The sequence below is a fragment of the Peromyscus maniculatus genome, chromosome 10 (genome assembly GCF_049852395.1).
Source record: "Peromyscus maniculatus bairdii isolate BWxNUB_F1_BW_parent chromosome 10, HU_Pman_BW_mat_3.1, whole genome shotgun sequence".
Lineage (NCBI taxonomy): Eukaryota > Metazoa > Chordata > Mammalia > Rodentia > Cricetidae > Peromyscus > Peromyscus maniculatus.
The window spans coordinates 52,728,700-52,748,815 of NC_134861.1; the positions used below are offsets into that span (position 1 = coordinate 52,728,700).

General features: G+C 34.6%; 1 pseudogene; it reads right to left on the minus strand.

Annotated features, from left to right (window-relative positions):
• The window catches only part of LOC102927171 (large ribosomal subunit protein eL31 pseudogene), a 54,166-nt pseudogene extending 51,634 nt beyond the window's left edge, over nt 1–2,532 (minus strand).
• Between the last annotated feature and the right edge of the window lie 17,584 nt (nt 2,533–20,116).

The window sequence follows — 20,116 nt, forward strand, 5'->3', positions numbered from 1 at the left end:
GAGTAGTCATAGAAGAATAAACATGCTATCACTCACATTGATTTGCAAATCACAGGTTTTCATGGATGTGTACATAAAGCCCTGTTTTCAGCCATCTGCAATTCACTTTTGTTCTGCAACACAGGTATCCTGTATGGCAGTACAAATACTCTCAGTTTTTTTCCCATCTACTCCTGCCAATGTACCTGAAATTAATGAAATAGCACAAAACCTCTGAGGGTTTGTTACAAAGATTTGTGCTTATGTTTATTAAAACCTGATGTTTACTTATTGTCTAATTTCTTTCTCTTTATAAACTTTATAATTTGGACATATAGCCCTCATATTTTATTTCTTTTTCGTAATGTTTAACCTCTTCATATTTTCTATAGACTTAATTTATATAACCAAAAGAGGGCAGTGCTTCATCAACTATTCTTTTACTATCATACTTAATATTTATTTTCAAGACACTAAGAATCTATTGGGTGCAAATTTTGATATCAAGAGTAAAATCATATTCAACATTAACAACTATTGAATAAATATTTTAATTTTTGAGCTCTTAATCACAGTATTGTTTTGTTTAAAAAAGAAGATGAAATACTACATAATAATTTCAATTTGGGATGATTTTTAGTAGATACAATAAGAATCCTCCAGCATGTTTCCAATATTCATTTGATTCTTCAAGCATCTCCCTCAGAAGGAGTTTGTAGACCCATGAGAATTCTTTGCTTTAAAAAAAAATCATTTCTTGAGCCTTGTGTCTGTGTTTTTTATATATCAAGACAAGGCTCAATTGTTCATTTATAACAAAAAATGTTCATTTATAACAAAACTAGGAAGCATGTATTTAATTACTACCTTATCATTTTATGTAGACTTATTTCATCTCTAAAGCTAGCAATACTGAAATGTCATTTTGTTTTGATTGTTGAATAATAATTCATTCATTATTCTTTTGGAATGTTGCATAGAAAGCAAATTCTTTAACAGACATTATAAATTTTTCTACTTCTTGTTCATTACTATAACCAAATTTCACAATAATCCATTTTATCAATATAGTATACCATATTTTTATTATATTATAAATCATAAATAATTTCAGTTCAGTGTTACTGTTTTTAGTTTATTATCCTAGAATATCTAGTTCTTCATCTTGTAAGAAAGCATCCTATTTTTTTATATTAATCATATGGATGGCCAGTCCATAATTATTGTATGTATTTTCAAATTGCCTAGTAACTGATAGAATCAAAGTATCTTCTTATTTTGTCTGAACTTTAAACAGTTTCATTCCTGAAGCCTTTGATTTCCTTGATCCTAGCACATTTTTCTGAATAGTTTTAAGTTATTGGTTGTTATTTGGGATTCTCTGATACTGACTTCTCTCAGATTCTTATATTTTGAAACCCACACATTTCCTTTCCAAAACTCTTGAATTCATCTCTTGGCATTTTTATTATCAAGAAAGAAAAGATTCTTCCTTGTGTCAGAGTATTGGTTGGAGCCTAACAGAAAAGTTCAATGAACTAACACAGATGTTCTGACTCTGAAGACCTCATCATCCTTGACACACTATAGGGTCTTTGTACCACCTTATCCTGTATTAGTAAATCTCTCAAACCCTTTACATTGAGTACAATCACTCTTCCCACTACACTAATCTTAATCCTATTATAAAAGTTTTGAATCTGTCCTATCTTTAACTGCATGCTTTCAGTTTTTGTTTGCAATAATTTTTCATCTTTGAAATTATTGAAAGTAAATGATCCATGAACAGAAGGAGATGAGTTTCAATGTAGCAAATTTTTGAGACAGCAGTCACAATCATCTTTCCTTTTTCAAAACTAAGAGCCTTGTGTTAACTAAGAGCAATTTGGAAAGAAAGTTAAGGCAGTGTCTTGATGACCATTGCTGCTGGTTTCTATTTCTTTACCTCATTTTCCAAGTACATCCATAACTTCACAGACTCATCTTTCATCACAAAGTTGTGGTGAGGACTAGCAAAACACATGTAGAAAAATGTGTTGCAAAACAAAAATATAGCCTATCATAAAGGTAGGCTAGTGACTGTCACAATAAGATGTTATAGTGACAGCAGAATTACAGACAGAAGCAGATTTCACTAGTGTAACCTGAGAAAGACTCTTTGTAATCTTTATCCTTTCACATTAACCCTGTAATGCAGGAACTCATGACACTTGAAAGTTTAGAACACATATTGACACACAGATACACAGACAGCACACACACACACACACACACACACACACACACACACACACACACACACAAATAAAATAAACAAATGAATTGTGTCTAATAGTCATCAAAGCAGGGTAGGACTGTTGGTTGCTTTCCTCATTTGGAAGATTGTATAATTCAATCTCATACCATGACAGTTATTACTCAGAGGGGAGGCTTACAGGTCAGATCCACTTTGAACTACGAATATGAATCAATAGGGACTTACCTTCCATGACTTATGTTGCCACCAAGGGCAGCAGCAGTAGCCACTGATTTGGGAGTCTCTTGAAAAACCATGACTAGCAACTCAAACAGGGTTTCTCATGCTTAGAGATGGGGTTTTTGTTAGATAATCTATGCCCCCTGGGGGAAGAATATCATAAGCCCACAGAGAAACATTTAATCTTTATTGAGCATCTATCTATCTATCTATCTATCTATCTATCTATCTATCTATCTATCTATCTATCTATCTCTCTCTCTCTCTCTCTATCTATCTATCTATCTATCTATCTATCTATCTATCTATCTATCTATCTATCTATCATCTATTAACTTGCATATATTGTGTGTATTTTAGGTAGTTCGTTAATAGGATAATTTATGACTTTTCTGACACCCTTCGTGTTATTTTACCCTCACAGATTGTAAGAACCAGAGGAACAAGAAATTTGAAGTGACATAGTGTCTTTCCTAGAAATATCAGAAAGGCTACATTCATGAACAGCAGACATACTACCATGAAAGGGAAAGGTCAATGAATTCTCATTTAGACAAAGTAGTACAGAAAGGTAAGAAATGCTAGGAGCTGAAGACACAGTCTACCCAGAAAATAGTTCAGCAATTGATCACCCAATAGCAAAATTGTCAGCCTTATGTTTATAAATAAATGTATAAATATATATATAATCATATAAATAAATATAATGATATAGTCATATATACATATAAAAATAAAACATACCTGATCCATATAATGTTATGATAGTTTTTATTTCTATATTTGGTAATATTCAAATCACTCACACACACACACACACACACACACACACACACACACACACACACACGTGTGCGCACACACACAGACGAGTTAAAACAAAGGAAAAAAGGCCATGAATTTGAAAGAAAGTTGGTGGGTGTAGCAGCAAATGGGAGGTTTTCTAAGGAGGAAAGACATAAGAAGCACAGCTTGGAGAAAGCATTGGGGGAATGACAATTGCTAAACATGTATGCCTATTGTGTTCGAGTGAAGGAAATGACACCTTTTCACTGAGAAGACAAATGGATGATGTCTAACAACCTGGTGGTCTTTTGCTCTTCTATGGAGCCAGCCTTCTCGCGAATCCTGTCAAATCCTGAGCATTGTTTCTCAGTGAACAAACCCTTCCTATGAAAGAGTCCCCATGTTCTTTGCATCCTGTATCAATAGAATCTATCTTTATGCTTACTATAAATCCTTCCTCCCTAGGCCCTTACCCTGAGCACTGCTTATCAGGCAAAAGAACTCGTTTTCATTGTATAGGTCACGGGGTTTTTTTTGCTACAGAAGTGTACTTTGCAAGGGAATATCAAGGTAGCCATTCCTGAAGCTCTGTGATAATTGTCATGTGGAGTATTTGCTGTGCTTAAATGTGTATGAAAATCAACCACAAGGTCAGAATCTGGAAGTTTTTGATCCAGCACCTGCTAAAGTGTTGCAGAACCCAGTCTTGTTTTTCACCTCATGCTGATCATTTCCTGCCCACTGTGAGGCTTGTAGGGACCCCAATAGATCAGGAATGGAGAAAATATATAATCATATCTTTTAAATAAAAGGATATAAGAATCTCAAAATAATAATAATAATGTCATCATCATCATCAACAACAATAATAATAATAAAAGATGTACCCATATGGTTGCACAATACCATTTCAGAAATATTTTTGCATAATATCTTTATGAGAATAAATTTTCAAATTCTTAACTTTATGAATATCATTTTCAAAATTTATCTCAAAAGTAGACTTCTAGGCTGGTCAGACAGTTTCTACTGCCCCTTATCCACTTTCTCAACTGTTCTTGGACTTTGCAAATATGGTAGATTTTCTTACACATGCATCACTACTACCAACAATCTTGAACTTTAGTCCTGAGACATTTTTATAAGCACTGAAGTCTCTTGCCCCTGAATCTGATGTCTATTTAAAAATTGAAGACTAAATAAACAAAAGAAAATTATTGCAGATAATATCATTTTCCAGAATCATCCTCAATAAATTATGGAGAAACTAATCAACTCATTGGGTGGCAGATGTAAATGTGATTTATGTTTTGTGTATGTATGTTTTGCCTACATATCTGTCTCTGTACCACTTGTGTGTGTGATTCTAACAGAAGCCACAAGTCATAGATCCCCTGGATTTGGAATTACAGAAATTTGTGATAAACTATATGGGTTCTGAGACTCCAACTTGAGTGCTCTGGAATATCAACCAGTATTCCTAACTTCTGGGCTATGTTTCCAGATCCTTTGAAGATGATTTTAGACACAAAATTTCTCTAGTATTTTCTGCATAAGAAAAGGATTTTAGATAATTGGGTCACATTGACATATCAAAAGATACTATTGTGTACTTGTTATTGTAGGGAATATATTAATAGGTATAATAATTAGGGAAAATATAGGATGAATGAATTCAATCTCATTCTGGAAATAAGTAGTATTTATCAGATGATATAAGAAGAAATAACTGTAGAAGGAGATCTGTCACTTTAAGATTTGTGTTTCCAATAGAATATGACAATGATCATAAGTTTATTTGTTGATTTTACATGTTTTCTATATTGTACCAACCCAATAATTATTGGTAAATATCTTATGGATTAAAATTTCAATATATATTGAACACAAGGAACAACAAAATTAAAACAAAATTTGCCAATTTTTATAAAAAAATATAATATTTCAGGAATATTTTATCTTAAGAATTTAGAAGGTAGGAAATTATAATAGATATACTTCATTACTTTTTCCATTTATAATAAAATGTTCAGCCGGGCGGTGGTGGCGCACGCCTTTAATCCCAGCACTTGGGAGGCAGAGGTAGGCAGGTCTCTGTGAGTTCAAGGCCGGCCTGGTCTCAAGAGTGAGTTCCAGGACAGTCTCCAAAGCTACACAGAAAAATCCTGTCTCGAAAAACCAAAATAAATAAAATAAATAAATAAATAATAAAATGTTCAAATAAATTTAAAAATTAGATGGGTCATATTGTTATATAGTGTATGTGTATCTTTGGAGAACTAATATTTCAACAATTCAGAAAATTTCAATAGATATTCCAAACTAAAATTATGTTTATAGTACTAGACATATTATTTACTAATACAGTACAGAAATTGTTTTTTTAGGGGAAAATGGTGTTTCTGATACCTTGTTAGGGCCTTTATTTATATAATTTGAAAATAATTCTAGGGGTCCTTCAGGAGGGTGCACATCTTTAATGTCAGCACTCACGAAGCAGAAGTAGGAAGACATCTGTGAGTTCAAGCCAGTATATTCAATTAGCAATTTATAGGGCAGCCAGTACTACATAGAGAGACCCTGTCTCAGAAACAACAACAAATAATAATAGGATAATCTGAGTGTGTGCTCTTTAAAGAACAGCATGACTAACCAAAGTTTTTGTGACATAACAACAAAGTAATTGTTTGCATATTATTTACCAAGTCATAAAGATAGTTTGAAAACTTAGAAGTAAAATTCAATTTCTCATTGCGAGAAATGCCTTTGGAATATTGATAGAGATGAGTCATAATAATTTTTCTGCTTGAAATCTCAGGAGAAAATTATTGGGGCTTAGATGCAGAACTGATTATCCACCATATTTATCATAGAATTTTTGGATTACTTTTTCACTAAAGAAAATTTCTTCAGATAAAATTAACCTTTCCTAATTATATTATGCACATTGCAACATATAGGAATGGAATCTAAGGGTTAGAATCTCTGCTAGAATAAGATGCTTTTCACTAGAGTAGACCTGTCCAGGCACCCTCTGGACCACTGCCAGCAGACCAATGTGGACCAGCCAAGCAAATAACCTAGCTGTCATAGAGCCTTTGCCTAGTGACTGAAGGAGGCATATACAGAGATTCACCGCCAGGGACCAGGCTGAGCTCTGGGAATCCAATTGATGAGAGGAGAGATACTGCAGGTGAGGGATGTCAAGATTATGATGGGAGGATGTGCAGAGATGACTGGCCACACTAGTGGAAGCCCATGAACTGTGGACTGGTGGCTGTGAAACCCCCATGGGCCTGGAAAAGGCCCTTTGGATATGGAAGACGGTTGTTTGGCTCGAACTGTTTGGGGGGCACCCAGGCAGGGGAATTGGGATCTGTCCCTGATCTATGGGCAGGCTTCTGGAACCTGGTACCTGTGGTGTGACACCTTGCATAGCCTTGGTGCAGTGGGAAGGGGCTTGGACCTGCCTAGCCTAGGCTCAGTGTGCTGGGCTCTGCTGATGCCCCATGGGAGACCTTAATTTGGGGCATGTGGGGATTCCGGGTGGCTTAGGAAAGAGGGCTGGGGGTGGGAGGAGGGAGGAGGGGGCATCTGTGGATATTATGTAGAGTGAGCAGAAATTTTCTTAATAAAGAAAAATGAGGCCAGGCGGTGGTGGGGCATGCCTTTAATCCCTGCACTCGGGAGGCAGAGGTAGGCGGATCTTTGTGAGTTCAAGGCCAGCCTGGTCTACAGATCGAGATCCAGGAAAGGCACAAAGCTATACAGAGAAAACCTGCCTCGAAACACCCCCCGCAAAGAAAAATAGAAAAATGAAAGAAAAAAAAGAATAAGATACTGTGCAAGTGGCCACCCACTGGAAAAAAAAATTTGAAAAAAACTCACTTTCACAACCTCCACACAAATGCTGTAGATTAATACAAATTTGGTTTTTATCTTACTCATTCGTGAGGATAACAGGGGAGTGACCCATGTACTTTCTCGAATCTAAGCTTAGAAGACCACTGCAAAAGGTACACAAAACTTGATGTGGATAGTGAATGGAATTCAAAGAAGGATGGGATGGAAGGAAGACTGTAGCTAGAGCTTTCTTGCCTGGCCCACAGTCAGGACAGGACAATCTCTGTCACCTGCCAGTCCCACAGCTGCTCAGACCCAAACAAGTAAATACAGAGAGACTTATATTGCTTACAAACTGTATGGCCGTGGCAGGCTTCTTGTTAACTGTTTTTATATCTTAAATTAACTAATTTTTATTAATCTATAAGTTGCCGCATGGCTTGTGGCTTACCAGTAGCTTAACATCTGTTTGTCATGGGCAGCGGCTCACAGCTTCTCTCCACCTCAGCCTTTTTGTTTTAGAATTTTCTTCTCTGCTTGTCCCGCCTATACTTCCTGCCTGGCTACTGGCCAATCAGTGTTTTATTTATTAACCAATCAGAGCAACACATTTAACATACAGAACATCCCACAGCAGAAGACTTTAGAAGCTATAATGCCATTAATATCCTTTCTCTTGGAAGAATTCTGTCCTTAAGTCCTCTTGCATGAAATGGGTTCATTAACAGTGTTGTGTGAACTCAGTTCTCTCCTCAGCCTCATATCCCAATGTGGTTCTTCAGCCTTCTCTTCTGAGCTTTCCTGATCCCCTGTCTTCATCATGAACTGTTTCAGCCTGCAACATTTCAAAAGAAGAATTTCATTCAGTTTTACATTAGGAATCCAACTCCAGTCTCAATTCTCTAGGAAGCCTTCCTGCAATCTAGGTTTCATTTCCTTTGTCTTTAGATCTCAAAAGAGGAGGGTGCGTATGGATGAGAACTTGGCAACTAATATTTAGTGAGCTCTGACTATATGTCAGGCACTCATTAACTCTTTTAATCATTACAACAGGCTCGTGAGGTGGATTCTACCATATTATTATCACCACACTAAAACAGTGTTAGACTCTGGTAGCAGCAACTTGTCCAAGGTGACAAGACTAGTAATTGGCAGACTACTCTTTCATTGTACTATATTCTTACTAATCTGTCTGAAAGTCATGGTAGACAATGATATAGCTGTTCTTTGTATTTAGAATGAGGTCTGGTAAGGTACATATTGAATATATATTTAATTGATGTATACATTCTGTATGTTGCATGCATAGACAACATAAATGCCATCCCTTTGTACATGTGTGTTATAAAGCAGACCACAGCTTACTTTGTGTGTGGATATGTGGTTAATTTTGGAAAAAGTTCCATGAGTTTTTAAAATAAGGCATATTCTCTTGTGTTTGAGTGAAATGTTATGTAAATATTTGTTAGGGCTGTTTAGTTTATAACATCAGTTAGCTCCAACATTTCTCTGTTAAGTTTTTGTCTGCATAATCTATCTATCGGCCAGGGTGGGTTATTGAAACATGCCATTTTAAGTATGTAACGATCAATATGTGATTTAAGCTGTAATAGGGTAACTTTTAAAAACTTAGGTGATCTTATTTTGGGGGATATATCTTAAGAAATACAATGTCCTCTTGGGGGCTTTTTCCCTTTCATAGTGTGTAGTGTATTTCACTATCTCTTCAAATGAGTTTTGGTTTGAAGACTGTTTTGCCAGATTAAAATAGCTACAGATCTCATTTCTTTGGTCCCATTGCTTGGGATATTTTGTTTTTACATCACTTTACCCTGAGGTGATGTCTATCCTGGATGTTAAACTGTATTTCCTGGATTTAACAGAACTATGGCTCTTGTTTTCACATCCCTTCTCTTAGTCTGTCTTTGTTTTGGGAAACTGAGACCATTTATGTTTAGAAATAGCCATTAGCAAAGATTGTTGATTCCTGTTATTTTGCTGTTGTGGTTGTTGTTTGTGTGTGTGTCCTGTGTGTGTGTGTGTGTGTGTGTGTGTGTGTGTGTGTGTGTGTGTGTGTGTGTGGAGAGAGAGAGAGAGAGAGAGAGAGAGAGAGAGAGAGAGAGAGAGAGAGAGAGAGAGAGAGAGAGGAGGGGGTGCACTCCTTCTTTTGACTTTGCTAGTCTGGAATTATTTATCCCCCATAATTTCTTGGATGTAGTTAACTTCCTAAAGTTGGAGTTTACCTTCTAGCACCTTCTGTAGGGCTGGATTTCTAGACAGATATTGCTTAAATTTGGTTTTATTATGGAATGTTTAATTTCTCCATTTATTATGACTAAAAATTTTCCTGGGTATAGTAGTATAGGCTGGTATTTGTAGTCTTTTAGTGTCTACAGCACATCCATCAATTTATGAACATCTCCTGCAGAGGTTTGTACCAGGTCCTCTGCATTTATATTATGAGTTCCAGTGTATTGTTTTTATTTGAATCTTGAGTCTGTGAATGAGTTGGTGTCTGATTCTGTGCCAATTCTTGGGCTCTTTTACTTCTGTTGGTATTTGTTTTTGTGCACAATTTCAATGTAATAGTTTTGTCTTATCTTAATATATTATATTGTATTATGTTATGTGTAAAAACTGAATGGATGAATGAATTCATAAAAACCAAGCTACTGAGGTAAAAGTTATCAACTGAACTGTCTTTTATACCTTCTGGAGACTGTAAAATCTTTCTGATGTGACCGTGACCGTGAGTACATCAACCACTCAAGGCAGGTCTCATGTTTTTGAGTGATTAACCAACATATAATGTACTTCACAGTTTTTTTTTTTTTTAGTATGTTCTTTTATTTGTTTATAGTTTGGTGATTTTTTGTTTTTATTTATTTTTAGATGCTATTTTATTTTGTTTTAGAGGTTTTGTTGTTGTATGGGGTTTTTCTTTTGTTTTTGAGAAACAAATTAAAGTTGGGTTTGCAAAAAGGGGTAAAGGATCTGGAATGACTTGGAAAAGGTTAACAATATGGTGAAATTCATTTAAAATTTAAAATTGTTTTAAAAAATATATTTAAAAAGAAAATAGCAGATCAATTCATATTAGAAACATTTTGGATGACAGCTCTAAAAATGAGGTTTAGTTATAATTAAGTTAAATAAAAGACTGTAAGACAAATTACTAAATGGTGTTTTAATAAAAAGCCCAGAGCCAGATATTGGGGTAAAAACTGAGAGATCAGAAAAGCAGAAAGAAGCCAGCCACGTTCTTACCACTTGAAAATCTTTAGCCAAAGAGACCTACTTGCTGTATACCCACGCATATATGATTTCTGTTCTGCATCTCACTTCCTCTCTCCACCCAGCTACATCACTTCCTGTTTATCTTTATAGACCTACAGAACTCTATGGTTAGTTCTGGGTTAAAATCATATGTTGCCATGCCTGGTTCTGTTCCCCAGTGTAGCCTTAAATTCACAGAGATCTGGTCTCTGCATCCTGAATGCTAAGATAAAAGGCATATGCTACTATTGCCTGACTTCTATGCTTAATATAGTGGCTGACTTGTAGATGAATTTCTAAACAGTCTTATTAAATAAGAAACACAGAGCCAAAGAGAGGGGTGAAAACTGTATAGATCAGAGAAACAGTAAGTCACCAGCCAAACTTAGCTCACCATGCCTCTGTAGCTTCCCAAGAGAACCAGCTTCTTCCTGTCTAATCTGCACCTTTATTGCCTTGCTGTTCTGCCTTCTCATTGGCTCTTAGCCCAGCCACCTCACTTTTTTGTCAGGACCTCCAGGACTCTAGTGTACTGGGATTAAAGGCATGTGTCACCATGCTTGGCTGTGTCCTTGAACACACAGCGACGCTGCTTGACAAGTGATCCTATTAAAGGGCGTGCGCTACCACTGCCTGACTTTTGTTTATGGCTGGTTATCTATGTCCTCTAGGCAAACTTTATTTATTAATATACAAATAAAATATCACCACACTGGCTTTTTCATCAGATCCTCAGATAAGCTTAATTAGGGTGCACATTATATTGGGGGGACACAATACATCACCACAAAAGACATTTTGTTACTTAGTGTAAAGAAGTTGTCCCTAGGGATTAATATCAGGAAGTAATAGGTAAATTTGTTATTTAAAACATATGTTTATGTAGGACACAGGAGAACATGGCCCATGGAATCAACTAAGCAAGGCTCACATGGGCAAGGCTCACAGGGAAGCTGCAAGCACAGGGACCACCTGAGTCTACTCTAAGTTCTCTGCATATGTATTCTGGTTATTAGCTTGGTGTTTGGTGGGACTCCTAACAGGAGAGCTGGTGTGTCTCTAAACTCTTTTGCCTGCCCTTGGGATTCTCTTCCTCTTATTGGGTTGCCTTGTCTAGCCTCAATATGAGGGCTGGTGCCTTGTCTTATTGTGTGTTGTTCTGTCCTGTTTGTTGTTGTTTCTTGGAGGCCTACACTTTTCTGAAGGAAATAGTGAAGTGGTGGATCTGGGGGAGAAGGGAGGAAGAGAAGCTGGGAAGGGGCAGAGTAAGGGAGAACTGTGGTTGGGTTGTACTGCATGAGAGAAGATTTTTTTCAGTAAAAAAAGAAAAGAAAGAAATTACATGCAATGAAATAGAACATGATCACAGTTAACAGTGTGAGTCACATTCCTTCTTTTTTTTTTACTCTGGTTTTTTAAAAGTGAAAACATAACTAGAAGCTCCTCTAAAATTGACCTCCATTAAAAATAAAACATTTAAATCATTCTCATTTTCTCTAATAGATTATTTTATTGACTAGGAAATGAAATAAAGCAAAGCTGTTCTAATGATCAAACTCATTAGAAGAAAGTAGAAAATATGAACACAATGGGTTTGGGTGAATCTAATCAAATCTAAGGCCATTGAAGAAATTTGTAGTAGTAACTTATCTATTGTTTAATAAATATAATAAAATACCTTAATATAAATTTCCAGTCAGCTGTTTTATTTGTGTAACTAAACAACAGGAAAGCTATTCAAAAGTGTGATCATGGGAATTCAGTACCCCTGAGGTCAAGTGTGTAGACATTTAATGAGATATATTAAAATAATAAATGCTAGATTTTTTTTAGCAATGTAGATTTCCAAATTAGATGCTTGATTTTGCATTTAACTAATGTTTAAGGGAATGACTGGAAAACATTCTTGTCCAGTACAATTTTCTAAGGAATGATAACTTACAATATTTTATAGTGTTCCCTATATTACTGAATTAAAGTTGACACTAGGATTCTAAGAATTAGATACATACAGACATTAAAAGTCTAATTATATATGTATATGCAAATATATAAATGCATGCAATAATCATTGACCAAAAAGAGGTCATGAATTTTAAGGAGATCAGGAGGGGTATTTGAGATGGTTTGGAGAGAGGAAAGGGAAGAGAGAAATGCTATAACTACAATACAGAAACGAACAAAAATGTCAAACAGCTGTCTTTTTCTGTAACTTAATATCAACAAGTAGTATATTAATGTTCAATATTATTTCAGACTTCATGGCATCATTTAACACACACACACATATGTTAAACAAGTCTTTTTTGACATTTAATTTCCACATAGGTTTATTAGATTATTATTTCATTTTGATGGTTAAATATTTGTATGTGTGGATTCATGTAATTCCAAACTTCCTTTGTCCAATTATTTCTGACATTATAATATAATTATATTATCTCCCCTTTCCATTTCCTCCCTTTAAGCCTTGACATACACCCTTTTCATCTTCCACTCAAATTCATGGCCTATTTTTTGATAATTGTTAATATCCTAAAGATACCATTGCTTTGTCTATATATTGTTATTAGCATGTAAGATTTCAGGATGAAAATTTGGTATTGGAAAACATGTTGATATGTTCTGTCTTGATGATACTCTTCTTATGCTCTCAACATTCCATATTTGCCTCTAATTCTAAGGTTGAGGCCTTGTGAGCTTCCCCCATTCACTTTTGCATGTCTGTGGTTGTCCTTGTTCAGCTCATATTTAGGCAGAAATGTTAGTGAAACTTTATGAGTGTAGCTTCTGACATTACTAGGAGAATCTCATAAAAAACTTACTGATTCAAGCAACTTTTTAAAATTGATTTTAAGATGAAATATTTATTTTCATGAAGTAGTAAATTTCATTATATATGAATTATTCTTTGCTCATTTTGAAGTTTTGTCAATAAGTCTAGACTTCTGTAGTCCTGCCAATTAGCAATCAGATACTTCTTAACCTATACCAACAAAAGCTCTCATTGAAGTTGTTTAGAAACCAACATGGGTAATGCAGTCAATAGGAGAGGTTTCAGTAAAGAAATATTCCATAGTTAAGATGAGAATCCAATATACTCAGTAAGTCTGAAAAATGTTTTAACATTTTCTATCCAATCAAAGATTGTTGCTTATTACAAGAGATTAAAGTATAGTTTTTCAGCATTTAATCTATAAATAATAACCATTTTTAAATTTGAAGTTTTCTTAACAAAATACCAAAGACAATAAATGTATGCATACATCTCTATACATAGATATCTGAGGACATCAAAATTACTAGAAACAGTTACACTTCCCCAATTTTCTAAAGGAAATATAAATCTTTATAGAGATATTATAAATGGTACTGAATAGTTTTATCTGTTATGAATAAAACAAGTCAATAATATAAAGCCTTATTCAAATGTTCAGAGGGCCTTAGCATTTCTTTTTCATCTAGACTAAGAATTATTTTATAGCAGTATTCCTCTATTCAGTAAATATACTGAGCATTCTGATAGATGAGTATTGGCAATACAAAATTAGAAGCTACTGTATATCCTTTCTTAAGGAATATATAGTTTAGGAGTAAGATAACATTTTAATATACCATATATAGCATAATATAATAGGTTTTATAATATTGTTTTGCAAGATATTCCATACAATTATGAGAATATTATGAAGAGTATATACTGTATGTGTTAAGCTTTTGTGACAGGTGCTAATAAGGTGATAGTGTTTAAAACCTACATATTAAGGTTCTGGAAGGAGAAGTGGCAATGGACTGTAAAATATTGTGGGATAAACTTTATCTGAATTATAACATGGTAATGTGGTATGATACAAGTTTCCACCCGGAAAAAGAAGAAAAGCAACTCTAGGAGATAATAATCATTTAATCCTAACAATGCTAACTGTTGCAAGATAATATTAAGGAGAATATACTTTTAGGACTCAACTTCATGGCACATTTGAGTTTAGTCTTGCAAAAATGTTATTGTGAAATTTTTACAAGAAACCTGAATACTTGGTATAGTTGCTTTTACTTATCTCAATGAATCTAGCTAATGCATAATAAAAAAGAAAAGAATTAGGTATCCTATGGATTTTCTACTTTTCCTTATCTTCAAGAAACCTCTGTTACAGAGAATGAAGAAAAAAAGCGTGAGGTAAAAGTATTGAAAAATGATCAAAAAAGTCACAATCATTTGGATATTAAACTACTTGCTCAATGTTAGCTAATTTTTGAGGAAGGAAATGTCTACCTAACATAGATGTCCAATGACTATGCAAGGTATGTGCATATATTCAAATTAACTGCTAGGTTCCCAGGATCCTTACTTATAATGAAAATAAGACAACATATTTTCATATTTCTTGTCAATAATGTGAAAATAAGATATTCTTTACTTTACAAATAATGAATCATTTTGATTAAGAAATGTTCTGTGTGTTGGTGTTAAATGTTTATATACAAATCGGTGTGTGTGTTCATGGGTGGAAGAGAGAGGGACAGAAGAAAGTCCTAATGTATTTTTGAAATGATTTATGATCTCTTAGATAACATTCCTTTCTGTACTGTTTACTTCATAAATTATTATGCATATGTTTTCTAGTTTGACAAAATCTACAAAAATACAATACAGAAATTGTACTAGAATGTCATTAAATATCTTAAACAATTAATTTGAAACTTCAATTTCTCTATATACTTCAACTTTTCACTTCTGTGGAATATTTTATATTTTTTCTCTAATTTTACTTTGCAATTATATTTATATTTAAGTAATATTTGATTATAGCAATAATTAAAACTTTTAACACATTTTATATTTTGGAATTAATTCATGATCCATAGAAATACTGGTGCCTTTGTTATTAATGAACTTTTTGCTCAATTATATTTTGTGGATAATATATGTTTTAACATAGGAAGGAGTGGCTGATTTATTCATTTCAATTTTTGTATGAATAGATGTATTTTCTATGACTCCCATTTGGATTCTTTGTTTACACTCTCATTCTATATCTGTCTTCACAGTCCTAATAACTAACATGGGGCATCATGCAACTCAATGTTACATGACGCCAAAGTGATCTGATCCAGAGCATTACATGTAAAGGGAATGAATTAATTGAAAGAGATCAACAACACATTTCAATTAATTTCATAGATTTACATTCTTTACTCATTTATAATATTGTACTTTATTAATTATTCTGAAGTCTATGAGCAAAAAAGTCAAATTTCAAGTAAAAAAATGTTTTTTAATTGCTCTACTTATTTCCCAGAATTATTCCATACCTAATTTTGGAATATTTTATAAATGGGATATTTCTTATACCTTGTAATTTTTTTTTATGTATGCTACCATAGTTGGTACAGAAAATCCTATAGTTGGTATTATGGACTACTGATTACCTGATTGACAATGATATATTTTATGGAAATACGTTTTCTTTTTCAAAAACTGAAAAAGAATATGTACATATGATAACTTTTTCAATAATATCAACACTTGGGATACTAAGCAAGGGGCTTGCCGCAAGTTCCAGGTCAAGTTGAGTTAGAGTCTCAACAACAACAAGAAAAGAAATAAAACAAGAAAAAGGAACTAAGTATAAAATAGAGACACATTTCTTAGCTGCCAGGTGCTCTCAGTATACATTGTAAATGGAAAGAATCTCTTATTATATAGTGTTTAACTAATTCCATTTCTCTCTAATAAGCACTTATACATATTTTTCTGTCTGGGGACATTTGTTTAAGTTCTGAGTTGATTATTTACTTTGTATATCATAAATATTCAAATACCTCTATACCTCTTCAAGGATAAAATATTATTTTTTCTTCTAATGAAGGCTTATTAGTTTGTAAAGTGATAAGCCTCATTGTGACATTTTCATACATTTCATAAATATACATTTTCAACATCATGTATATTCTTCATGTTAATGATTTGTGTTCCACATTATCTTACATTGATGTCCCCTCTTTCTTTCTAATTATTTTCTATTTTAGTTCATTTCACTTTTCTCATTTATTTACTTATTATTTATATTCACTTATTTTTCATACTATGATTTTTTATTAAGAAAATTTTTATTTATTTTATATACTAATCACAGATTTCCCCTCTTCCCTCCTCCTGCCCCTCCAGCCTCTTCCCCCCAACCAACCTCCCATTCTCTCCTAAAAGAAGATAAGGCTTCCCCATGGGGAGGCAGTGTATCCCCCAACTGTCATTATATTCATTTATTTTATCTTGAGTGTTTTTCTTTATTCTTTGAAAATTCTACACAGTATATTTTGATCTTAATATTTTCCACACTCTAACTCATCCTAGATCCTCCCCTAACGTCTCCACCCACCAACTCCATGTTGTTTTGTCTCTTAAAAAATGGGTTCTGACTTTCATTTGCAAACTACATCTGAGCACAGGGTTGCTGTGGATATCACTCTATATAAATAAACACTGATTGGTCAGTAGCCAGACAAGAAGTATAGGCAGGACTAACAGAGAGGAGAATTGAGGGAACAGGAAGGCAGAGGGGGAGACTGCTGGAGCCACTGCCAGGACAAGGAAGAGGTAGGGTACCAGTAAGCCAGGAGCCACGTGGCAAAGTATAGATTAATAGAAATGGGCTAAATATAAGAGCTAGACAATGGTAGGGCTGAGCTAATGGCCAAGCAGTTTAAATAATATAAGCATCTGCATGTTTATGTTATAAGTGGGCTAAGGGACTACTGGGGCTTGGCAGGACCCAGAGAGGAAGCTCTCAAGCTACAAATGGTGCTCAATGTATTGGCAAGAGTTTCCACCTAAAACCTGAGTAAACAGATTCTAAAAGGGAGCTAAAAACAGTTCCTAGTTGTCTCTTGCAAGTTAGCAGCAGCCTGCGTGTTTGACCTACTATCTACCATGGTGGGTTCCTGGCGTGTTCAGACCTACAGTATGGCCGGAATGAGACCTCTGCAAGTGGCACATTAAGCTGTGTGGTGGATTTAGCTTTTGCTAGTAGAAAACAAAAAGAGGTTTCTGGGCTACATGCTGCTTTGATAGAAGCATAGATCCACTATTTCTGTTAATGGCTCCCAGAGCTGGCAGAAAAACTACCACTGCCATGTTGGGAAGCTGAAGTGGGTGGAGCCAGCAGCCACAGTGCCTTTTCAGTCAGAATGCTACAGTTTAAAGCAATAGGTTCACAATAAGACTGATTCAGATGGAATAGTTTACAATGTATGTAAAAATGTATGTAGGCTTGAAAGAGAGAAAAATGAATATATACAATTATATAAATAAATAGCTTTTTAAAAATAAAGTCTTTAAAGAAACAGTAAAGGTAATATGTCACATAAAGATGGCTATCACACAGAGAATCTGGATTATGTTGTCTTTGATATTCATAACTGAAGAAAAACATTTGATTGTAAAAGCTGTTGAGTTATGCCAAAATGTATACTTTAAAGGTACCTTGACTTCAAAATTTGGATATAAGGATATGCTGCTTTGGAAAGGAGGCTCTGCTTTTGTTTCCACAGAAAGCCAGAGGCTATGGATTTGTTCCAGATTAAGATACATCAGATTTAACCAGCCAAGACCACCTGAAAGGTCTCTGATAACACCATGGCCCAGATGATCCAATATCCATAACCATTTCAAGGCAACTGGCTCAGATGATATACCCTCACAGACTTCTCCATAATCCTAAAATTTTCTTTGTGTCCCCACAAGATACAGCGCCGCCCCCCAGCAGGAAGTAGTAAGAAGCTATGCCCAAATTCCCAAATATAACATGCTGGCTTTGGAGATGGAATTGGCTCATTCCTTCTCTAAACCCAAACATATTCCTAAAATAAAAGGTTAAAAGATTCTTTTGTCCCATATCAGAAGAATCCTCTTATATGGGACAGAGAAAAATGAATAATTTTATTTAAAACAGGTGGATTATAAATGTAATCTATTTCAACAATCAGACCACAACCCATAGAACCATGGGATATATATATATATATATATATATATATATATATATATATATATATATATATATATATATATATATCATGGAGGCCCCTAGGACAACTGTGGCTTATAATAAATTTCGGTTTTACTCAATTACTGAAAAAAAAAAAAAATAGCCAAACGAATGGAAACACATGAACTATGAACCAAAGGCTGAGGGAACCCCAGCTGGATCAGGCCCTCTGAACAGGTGAGACAGTTGATTGGCTTGATCTGTTTGGTAGGCAACTAGGCAGTGGGACCGAGTCCTGTGCTCATTGCATGAGTTGGCTGTTTGAAACCTGGGGCTTATGCAGGGATGCTTGGCTCAGTCTGGGAGGAGGGGACTGGACCTGCTTGGACTGAGTCTACCAGGTTGATCTCAGTCCTGGGGGAGGCTTTGCCCTGGAGGAGGTGGGAATGGAGGGTGGGCTGGGGGGAAGGGGAGTGGGTGGGATGGGGGAGAACAGGGGAACCTGTGGCTGACATGTAGAACTGAATGGTATTGTAAAATAAAATAAGAGGGAAAAAAGGATAAAAAAAATAAATAAATGCAATCTCTTTCTAAAGAAGAAAAGGGGATATGATATAGATATATAGGATATGGATATGATAGGATAAAAGGGTAGATTAATGAACCTACTATTAAAGAACAACAACTTGTTTAAAATGTTTTACATTTGGTATAGATTTTAGTTTATGTTTAAAATGTTTTACATTGGTAAAGATTTTAGTTTATTGATACAAGTTTAAACTTAATTTTTTTATACTCTCTATATATTTCTATTCTCATTTGAGGTATTATATTTATGTAACTCATTTAGATTAAAATGGATAATTAAATAGATTAATAATTAGTCATCTATGATAATCACACTTATAGCCAGGTTAGTTAAGTCTTCTAGGTATACATAGATATATTTCAGTTAGATAAGTAATCTTCAAATATTTAAAAGACATACAGAATATGGCATTTAAAATATTTTTTTAAAAATTTAGACTTTCTGGACAGTGAGACATGTCTGCTCCTGACAGCACCAGATTTACTTCAGGGAGGAGGATGGGCATTGAAGACACTGCATATGGAGTTTATCTTCACCTTGGTAAAAATAGTCTTTTGGCCAAGAAACGGTTCTTGCCTGGACTGCTTGATCGACTGGACATGCAGGACCATGGAAAGGTGACCACTAAAGTGTGCTTGGCAAAATGGTCCTTTAGGGTCCTGATTCACAGAGAAAACTGCCAGACATTCTACAGGACACAGAGAAAAATGATTGAGAGACTCTAGCCCTGTGGGCTGAAATCAGATGCCCCAACTTTACAAGAGAACTTTGAATGACTGTCCAGGCTGCCAGCTCTCTGTCTACCCTGCAAGAATCCCGAAAGTTGTTTATATCATTCTCCCATTTCTCAGGTAATATTATATCCTTCTGAGGTCTTTGATATAGTTGAAGCTAGATAGTTAAAATTTTCCTTAGTTATGATAAAAGATAAGTCAGATATGAAACCTTAGACTCACAAATATAAGATAGATAGGATATCTTCTTTAATTTTGCCAAATAGACTAGTTATTATAGACTAGATATTATAACTGCAATTCTTGCTTGATAATTGTTTTGTTATATGTAATTTTACTATGTTAAAGTTAAAACCTTTCTTTTTATTAATCTATACTTGCCACGTGGCAAAGCATAGATTAATAAAAATTGGCTAAATATAAGAGTAAGAGCTAGACAATGATA